The sequence below is a fragment of the Macrobrachium nipponense genome, chromosome 22 (assembly GCF_015104395.2).
Source record: "Macrobrachium nipponense isolate FS-2020 chromosome 22, ASM1510439v2, whole genome shotgun sequence".
In the NCBI taxonomy this organism is placed as follows: domain Eukaryota; kingdom Metazoa; phylum Arthropoda; class Malacostraca; order Decapoda; family Palaemonidae; genus Macrobrachium; species Macrobrachium nipponense.
Window position 1 is genome coordinate 82,715,738 of NC_087213.1, and position 9,850 is coordinate 82,725,587.

The 9,850-nt window shown below is 36.5% G+C and overlaps 1 protein-coding gene across 1 annotated transcript in view; it reads left to right on the top strand.

The window, feature by feature from the left end:
• Nucleotides 1–9,492: 9,492 nt before the first annotated feature.
• The window catches only part of LOC135198333 (uncharacterized), a 204,094-nt gene continuing 203,736 nt past the window's right edge, over nucleotides 9,493–9,850 (top strand). Inside the window, exon 1 of the mRNA XM_064225904.1 lies at nucleotides 9,493–9,557. The gene's annotated coding sequence lies outside the window, so the exon portion shown is untranslated. The remainder of the gene's footprint in view (nucleotides 9,558–9,850) is intronic.

Here is a 9,850-nt window from a genome sequence, read left to right on the forward strand (position 1 = left end):
CCACACCGTAATTTCTGCATATAACACAATTAGTGGCCACTACTAAACAAGTATTTATCTTCCTGAACCTATTTTCGGACAAGTTCCTGAAAATTAACTCGCACGAGGAGGTTGACGAAGCCATGGCAAGAGTGTGTGTCGTAATATTTCTATGGTTCAAGAGTTAATGAGCCACCGAATCCCGCAATCAAGCTTCCCCGCCCCCCTAACACTATGAGTCATTAGAGGCGCTCCCCTTTATCACAATTACTGATTAAAGAAGTTGTATCATGCCTCCATCCAAGACTCCCACTTGAAATTATGAATCACGCTAAAGCCCGACCCACTTTCGAACTGTTATCTCAACCTCATGATTAAACAAGTTGTATTATGTAAAGGGTTAATCACACGATTAAACAAACTGTATCATTTTCCCAACATGTTAATAAGGTACCCACATACCCACCATATTCTTCCCCACACCCGCTATTTTCTTTTTTGCATGTCCCACCATCTTCCACCCATTACCACTGCCGCCTCATTTCACTGCATTACGCCATGTTTCTATGTGTTTTTTAATAGCTGCATCCCTTAACATCCAACCTTTAACCCCTGCCATCTCAATTAAGTAATGATAACTAGAAATATTATCAAATTTTTTTTTTTTACTCCCTTGAAATTCTCGAGCTATATCTAAAATATTATGACCTTCAAGTGGATGAGCTAAATCCACTTCTTCACTCCATTCAATCGAGCTAGAATTTTCTAATTGTTTAACAAAAAGCTATAACGTACGATTTTTGAGGTTCTTTAAATAATATTGGAATAATACCTGTTAAAATCGGGATTGCTTTTTTTGCAACTACTGTCCCCTTTAATTGTTTTCAACGTAATTGGAGCATTAATCATCCCCCCCCCCTTCCCCAGCTACTTCAGCCACCTCGCCCACACCCTTTATAGGAGAATGAGGAGGTCCCGTGAGTGATTTAGCTGCCGTGGGAAGTTTTGCATTCATTTTAACATTAAGAGGTATGTGGATGTCACTAACAGTTGTATCCAACTTACCATTACCCTCAAGATTAGTATAATTATCATCAATATTATCTCAAACCTCCTTTCTATTCATTGCCCTCTCGTATGTAACGGCAGGGATAACTTATAAAAGGTTGATGAAAGAAAGAGGGGGAGAAGGAGGAAGATGGGAAGTGATCGGTAATAACATTAGTAATAGTAAAGACGGTGGTAATGGAAATAGAAATAAAGGTGATATGAGTGTAAGTAGTGGATTTTTAATGATGATTATAATGGGACGTTTTGTTAATTAGAACATTCACAGCTAATACCTTCTAGGAGACGCTGCCACGTGGGAAACGAGTGTCATGGCAACTCCTAAATCGGATAGAATACATACCTACTTCCCCTTGCTCCTTGATCTAAAGAGTATTGATATGTATTTACTAGATTTGGTGGATTTGAGAATTAGGTTAGAAATGGCTAATAACAGCTGGATTTTGGGTATAGATATAAAAGAAGAGTTGAACCATTTGGAAATGGAGAATGCAAAATTATGGATTAATCGGGTGACCCCGCACTATAACGCCACGTCTGCTTTGAAAGAGGCATTATCAGTATAAAAAATATATCATCGGAATGAATTAATCATCTACATCAATCAATCAGGCGTTTGGAGTGTGTATTCCCAAGAAATTAACAGTTGTCTTGGTTGATATGAAGAATTTTTCGGGAGAATATGCCAGGAACAAGATATATTTCAAACACTGTGGGTTAAGTAAATATACTTACCACTATTAATGGGGACACTATATATAATATTCAAGAGTACATTCCCGGGATAATAACACAATTATCTTACGATACGCAGAAAGCAATCGGGGCTGGGCATGAAAACATGATCACTTACAATGCTTTTAAAAGGGGGAGATAAATTTTCTGTTTTAGTTTCACAACCAAGGATATGGAGGATTTGCTACCGGTCGAAATTTCCGCTAGTATGAGGATAACAATTAGATTGGTAGGGCCAGTGGTAAAGCCTAACATAGTAATGTTTTTGGGGATATGGAAGGTAGTTTATCAATCGATTCAGATAGGATAATTCTGTGTGACATTAGAGGGTGAAATGGATTAATACTAGAGAATTAGAAATGTCTTTAAAAGATAAAATAATTAGATATTTAGGAATATCCACCTCAGATGACGTAGGAGGATTTATATTACCGTTAAGTACAAATAAACCTTTACTCTTTACATCTAATACTTTAGCGTCATATTCGGGTATTAACACAATAGGTCATTTGGTAGAGAATTAGAAATATCTTTAAATGACACGTTAAGGCCGTTAATTAGATGTTTAGGAATATTCACCTTAGATAATGTAGGAAGATTTATATTACTGTTAAGTAGAAATAAACCTTTAGTCTTTTTACCTTACACTTTAGAGTCATCTTCGAGTATTAATAATATAGGTATAGGTCTCTGGGTATGTTTCTACGTGGAAAGGTAACCCGAAAATTTGATTATCTTCTTTGACAGTTATGCTATCGAGCCTGAATATTATTCGCAAGGACTTTTCAGATTTCTGTGTAATCATTCTGAATATACTGTTTACGATGTTTAAAGACAGATACAACCGGATATTTCGTACAAGTGCGGACTTTGCGTTCCGTTTTTCCGTACACTGTGCCAGTCTCCATAGAATAATAAGGAATATACTATTGGGAATGAAAGAGGTTTTATTAGTACACCATTTGCACAAGTGTGATCGGTGGGTAACGAGATACTATTTCAAATATTCCAAAAACAGGAAATGTTTAGATTGAAAGTCGGGCAGTAAGAAGAGTCATAACTTATAACGAATGTTTAAAGCGGAGGGGATAGACGCTCCAAGGATAGATGACACATTCTGTATGAGTTTGAAAGGGAGACTTTTTAATTGATGAAAAATGAAGGAGTTTTACATTATCCCTGCCGTTACATACAAGAGGTTAATGAATAGAAAGGAGGTTAGTGATAATATTGATAATAATTATACTAATCTTGAGGGTAATGGTAAGTTGGATACAACAGTTAGCGACATCCACATACCTCTTAATGTTAAAATGAGTGCAAAACTTCCCACGGCAGCTAAATCACTCACGGGACCTCCTCATTCTCCTATAAAGGGTGGGGGCGAGGGAGCTGAAGTAGCTGGGGAGGAGGGGGTAAATGCTCTGATTACGTTGAAAACAGTTAAATATTATTTAAAGAACCTCAAAAGTCGTACGTTACAGCTTTTTGTTAAACAATTAGAAAATTCTAGCTGGATTGAATGGAGTGAAGAAGTGAATTTAGCTCATCCACTCGCAGGTTATAATATTTTAGATATAGCTCGGGAATTTCAAGGAAGTAAAAAATCCAACGTTGATAATATTTCCTGCTATCACTACTTAATTGAGATGCCAGGGGTTAAAGACTGGATGTTAAGGAATGCAGCTATTAAAAAACATATCATATAGAAGCATGGTGTAATGTAGTGAAATGAGGCGGTAGTGGTAGTGGGTGGAAGATGGTGGGACATGTGAAAAAGAAAATGGGATGCGTGTGGAAGAAAATGTTGGGTGCGTGGGTACCTTATTAACATGTTGGGAAAATGATACAACTTGTTTAATCGTGTGATTAACCCTTTACATGATACAACTTGTTTAATCATGAGGTTGAGATAACAGTTCGAATTTTGGTCGGGCTTTAGCGAGATTCATAGCTTCAGGTGGGAGTCTTGGATGGTGGCATGATACAACTTGTTTAATCAATGATTGTGACTCATGTATTTCTGTATGACTTTTGTTACAAAAATAATAACAATTCCATGTGTAATCTGATTTTCCATTTAACCTCTTTATGTATGGAATGTTATGCATCTATATACACATATCAAAAATGATTAAGACTGAAATGGATTTTGTTAAGTTAATTTTCAGTGTGCCCTATTGACTTAAAAAATATGCGTTTGGGAGGTGAGGGTTGAAACCTTGGGATTTTACATCGTAGAGTTTTGTGACGTCATCGGGGTCGTGTTTGAAATCTGGGATCGTCACCCATAGACTGTCGTGGCGTCATCAGAAGATTTTGAGGGAATCTGGGGTCAGGGTTGAAATCAGGGTTTTTACCTCTGTAGCGTATGAGGAACTTTATGGTCAGGGTTGAAATCAGGGTTTTAACCTCCATAGAATATGAGGAACTTTGGGGTCAGGGTTGAAATTAGGGTTTTTTACCTCCATAGACTATGAGGAACTTTGGGGTCAGGGTTGAAATCAGGGTTTTTTTTTTTACTTCCGTAGACTATGAGGAACTATGGGGTCAGGGTTGAAATCAGGGTTTCTACCTCAATAGAGTATGAGGAAATTTGGGGGGTGTCAGGGTTGACAAACTAGTGATGGGATTTTCAGCTCTTTGTAGGGAACCGGATCTTTTGGCTCTTTGCACTTTTGAGATCCGGCTCTTAAATGGCTCTTTTGGCTCCCAAATGGCTCTTTATTAATTACAAAACCTAATAATAAAATTTGGATGTCTTTGGCAATTGTTCCTTTTCTATTAATGTGCATCCTTCATCAACTAACACTGGTAATGATAATGAACTCTTCATTATAATGAAAATATGTATTACCTAATGAAATTCATAAGCCTTTTCAATGCTTTCATATTTTGAAAAACAGAAAATATAAAAAGTTGGAAATAAATTTAACTCTTTATATACTGGTACAAGAGAATGTAGGAAATATTGCGGAAATGTAGACGTAATTGCAGTTTAAGATAATATAATGGTAAATGCAAACTAAAATAATATAAAGTACAAAAAACTACTGGAATTGAAAAAGAATGGGATTTATTGTTTGGCCTCATGTTAATGGTATCTTATTGAGTTAAGTGTGTGTGTGTGCGTGTGTGTGTGTGTGTGTTTGTGTGTGAACCATATGCTATCTCGTAAGTTGGCATTTAGAAAAACTAAATCAATGACTTTGTTTGGGCTGGTTCTGTTCCTTCACTCTGTTATAATCTGTCCTGTTTTAGAGAAAATTCCTTGCCGCGACTTCGGCAAGTCATGGGTAAACTAAGGCCTTGGATTTTCACCAGCTCACTGGATCTGCTGCTCGCTAAATTCTTGGTTCCTCGAGATAAGACCTCACTTCTAGAATTGCGTCTGTTGAGGGATTTGTTCTTTCATTGTCCCCTGTTGCTCTTTCATCAAAAAAAAAATAAGTAAATAAAAAAATAAAACTCCACACAGCTGATGTATGTGGCCCTGGATCTACTCTTAAATCTTGCCCTGAAGGTGGTGAGGCTGGTTCATTCATTGCATGGATTGCATCTAGCTGCTGCTATTGTCGGTCTTATACCATCAACAACAGCAGTGCTGTTCATTGAAGGCCAGCTTCTTGAACCTTGAATCTAATAATTATTGCCAATGCGTTCCACTAACTAACTAATTATGAATAACAAATTATCTCTTCATATTACAGGTGCAATCCATAGTACCAAAATTCCAATAATGTATTTATGATAACATGTAAAAGAATCGCCAAACATGAACGAAAAGAGACGTTTTGCTCTTAAGCGGAAACTGGCTCTCATTGTTCCTATAAAAAAGCAGGCTCTTAGAATCGGTTCGTTCACGAACGACCCATCACAACTGCAAGCATATCAATGGGCCTTGGTAAAGGATGCTGTGCAACTTCCAATTGAGAGTTTGCAGTGACTTTATAATCCCAACAAATCCTAATACTATTACCGTATCTCCCTTGACTACAGGTACTAAAGGAGTAGCCCAGTCTGAACATGTAACTTTTTCCCTAGTGTTACTTGCTTCAAACCTTCTTATTCCTTGTTCAACTAATGATGCTGTTACATTCCTAACATTACCCAATGCCTCTTCAAATACTTCCTTGTATTTATCTAATAAATCCTTTAATATGTGAGATTTATTATTCGTCTCTCTAACTTGATTCAACTTAAATAACTATGGCCAGTCTAACTTTATAATGTTCAACCTGTATAAACCTAGCGAGGCTTGTCTTTTCCGAGTACTATTGTTAAAGAAAGATTGTCATACAATTTCCCTTTATACTGCATATTAACTGCAGTTAATCACTTTAAAACTATATGTGTATTGCTGTAATCTCTCAGAGTATTCTAACTGGGAAACAAGGTTAGGTTAGTTATTTGCAGGAGTATTCCTGTGAAATAACCGAAATACCTTTTGCAGTGTCAACTTGCATGAAAACATTAGTTTCATTCAAGGACAAATTAATTAAAATATGATTACTTCCTTTGTGAAGAAAATTAATATTAAAGACAAAGTCATCAAATGCCTCTCCCTAAGGGCGTGAAGCACTGGGCATACATTTTACAGATTTATGGTTAATGTCGGACTTACACATTTTTGAAAAATAATCCATGTTCTGGGCATTTCTTGCGTACCTTGCCAGTGGCGGGACATTTATAATACTCCCTTTCGGTATGGCCTATACCTCCACACCTTTGGCATAATTCATTGAATTTGTGCTTATTTAGTGGGACCATTGTGGGTTCTCAGGGTACCACCACCTTGAACTGGAAAACTTTTGTTACTCCTGTTTTGCTTAGCATATCTTGAAATGTTACTGTGCTTAGTTTGATGCTGAACAATATTTGAGCTGGAGTCAGTTTGCTCCCTAGGCATGTCTTTCTAAAATATACTCTTACCCTTATAATAACTACTGTGGCTATCTCTTTTACAACATCGAGGTTTTGGTTTGGCCTATTGTCAATAACACTAGCTTGCAAATTAGCAATTTCCATGGATCTAGCTATTATGAGTAATTTATCGAATGTTAATTCCTATCTCCAAGAACTTCCTTCACAATTTAGGCGACGCACAGTTTTGTACTACCTGATGAGTAATATCCTCAGTGTCAGTGAATTCACTGGTTATAGCTAACTTTCTCAATTTTGTGTCCGTCGGCGATGGAAATATTTCTATCACCTCCTGGGTGTCCATGCCCCCTACATAGAGAAGTAGAGCTTTATGTTGAACATGTTGGTCACGCCTGTTACAGTGATGTAGCAATCAAACACCTTAATTCCTCCAATGATTCCATTGCTGTGCGATGTTAGCGGGGTCTGCCGCTATGTTGAAAGCTGCAGGTTGGGAGACGTCTAACGATATTATGAATGTGTGATGATTAGGCTATGTGTAGCTTCTATAACCTTAGTCGATGATGGTAAATAATGTCGATATTCTCAGTCGCCAATGACGGAAGTCATCGCGGTCAATGACTAATAGTAGCATGTGTGGGTTGGCCAAGCTTACATCAACCATTTCCTATCCTAGGTTATAAAGTAACTCTTACCTGGAAGAAAGTGATATAATCCTGTTGCATGATATTATATATTCAATCCTATGTTATGTACGAGTCCCAAATCCCAATTATATCCATCATAATTGAACCCATTTTCGTCGAATTTGGTTAACTGAAACTCATTGCAGATGAGCTTGGTTTGCATGTATTTCTTCTCTGTTTTGAATACAGAATAATACAATATGGGGGGCTCGTTTGCACACTGACATCACTAACAAAATCTGGAAAATACATTCTTCGATGCTAAAAACAAACGAAACAATGATGTACAAAGCATCAGATCATCACCTAGCGAATTACAACTCACACACCCCTCACCAAAACCTCACAAAGACAACCACTCTCTCGCTTACATATCTAAGAGCCACCAAATTTTTACCGTAAACTCTCCCCTCCCCCAAGGAAGGTTTTAGTCAAATCCGGAAATCGAGGGACGATTCTAGTTTCTAAGGGAGTCATAACCCCTCTTTTATCATACCCCCCTCAATTTTTGACGATCTGATAATCCGTCCGGAAGACGTTTTCTTGTGTTATGAATAATATAGATTACCTTTCTAAAGATAAATGTGAGGGAAACAGAATGCAATATAGCTAGGAGACACAGTAAGTTATCTTTTCTAGCTTTTGTAATGAAAAGAATTCCTCATTAATAGATTTTTTTTATTGAATATCAGCTTATGTCAAAAACGAAAGAATAATATTCGTATTAATCTCTGACAGTAAAAGATAATAAAATTTTAAAAATAAATTATTTGTAGCATAGTTTGTAAAAATCGAACAATGAAATAAGAATGATCAAATCACATAACTGTTCAGTAAAGGGAATGCAGAATTTCCATGGTGTGTATTTGCAAATAGGTTTTTTAACCACGAGGCCGTCCTATTCTGTTGTAGCTTGTTGAAGGACTTTAAGGTTAAACAGTAAAGAATAGAAGGGCGTTCCAATATCAGAAATTTTAACTGAATAAACTTTATGGAGTAAATGATGCGCCGTACATGAAGCTGGTATGATCGAATTAACTGTATGTCCTCTCTAATTTTTGGAATTTCACTTGCTGTACAAGTAAGTGAAGTCATATAAAATTTTGCAAAGTAATTATGTTTAATCCCTTACATTTCGTAACCCACTTTCACAGTATTGTAATTGGATCTCTCGTGCGATGGCTTAGAAAATGCCTAATGGAGGGTGGAGCTGAAATGTCATTCTTTTTCTTTACCTTAATAAAAAGTCACTGGCTCAGCTTAGTTATGGTATTTTCCATTTTTTTAATAGTAATGGAGGTATTCACCATTAATTATACTACTTGTTCTACCATCTTCCATGTCTACTACTGGTGAATATTCATTATTATTATTATTATTATTATTATTATTATTATTATTATTATTATTATTATTATTATTATTATTATTAGAAAAATCCTCATAGTAGCACGAGTCTTCAAATGGAGAAACAAATCCACAGTTATGTAAATGTACATATATTTCAGTTTAAAAAGAGCAAAGATAGCTTTCGGGATTCTGTTCGGTTCCCCTTATCAATCTGACACGTTGAAATAACACTCCAGCGAAGTAAACATAACTGGAGTCAAAAATTAAGTGACTTGTTTATAAACAATGGGACCGGTCGTCAAACATAAAATCAGGCAATGCCGGGGCTTTCATCAGAAAACGACGGCATTGCCTGATTTATGTTTGACGACCGGTCCCATTGTTTATAAACAAGTCCCTTAATTTTTTACTACTGTTATGTTTACTTCGCTGGACTGTTATTTCAACGTGTCAGATTGATAAAGGGAACCGAAAAGATTCCCGAAAGCTATCTTTGCTGTTTTAAACTGAAATATATGTACATTAACACAACTGTGGATTTGTTTCTCCATTATTATTATTATTAGACATGCTGTGCAATGTCATTTTTATGTCATGCTGATGAAAATAAATATATTTTGTGACATCTTTGAACATCCTTAATGCATGAGAAGTATTGATGGATGTTTTATCTCCGAAATAGGAATAAGTAGAATTGTGAAACTAGAGAATAAGATTAACAATGAGGTCATAACAGCATGTGCCAGCTGCTGCACACAAAGAACATCTGTGAGAGTGAACGTACTCCCAACGGAAATAGTTTGTGTTCACTTTGCTCTGTGGCTACAGGGGTTGAAACAAGTTTGCTGGTGCCTAGTAAGTACACTTAATAGGATCTCGGTTATCAATTGTGGCTTAAGGAATCAGATGGGACCCCTGTTTATTGTGATGAATCTGTTTAGAGGTATTGTATTATAATTGCTCGTGTTTACCTGTTTCAGTTCTGTTTGTTCCCTTTAGCCCAACTCTAAATATCATTTTCTTTCCTGTTAGTATAGTTGCTTCAGGACTCATCGTCGCCAGTGAAACGGGCAAAATAGACTGTTCGAAACTTCGAAAACGAAAATTTCTGAGTCTTTATCACAAATGGTGTGGTTTTGGCTTTTAAG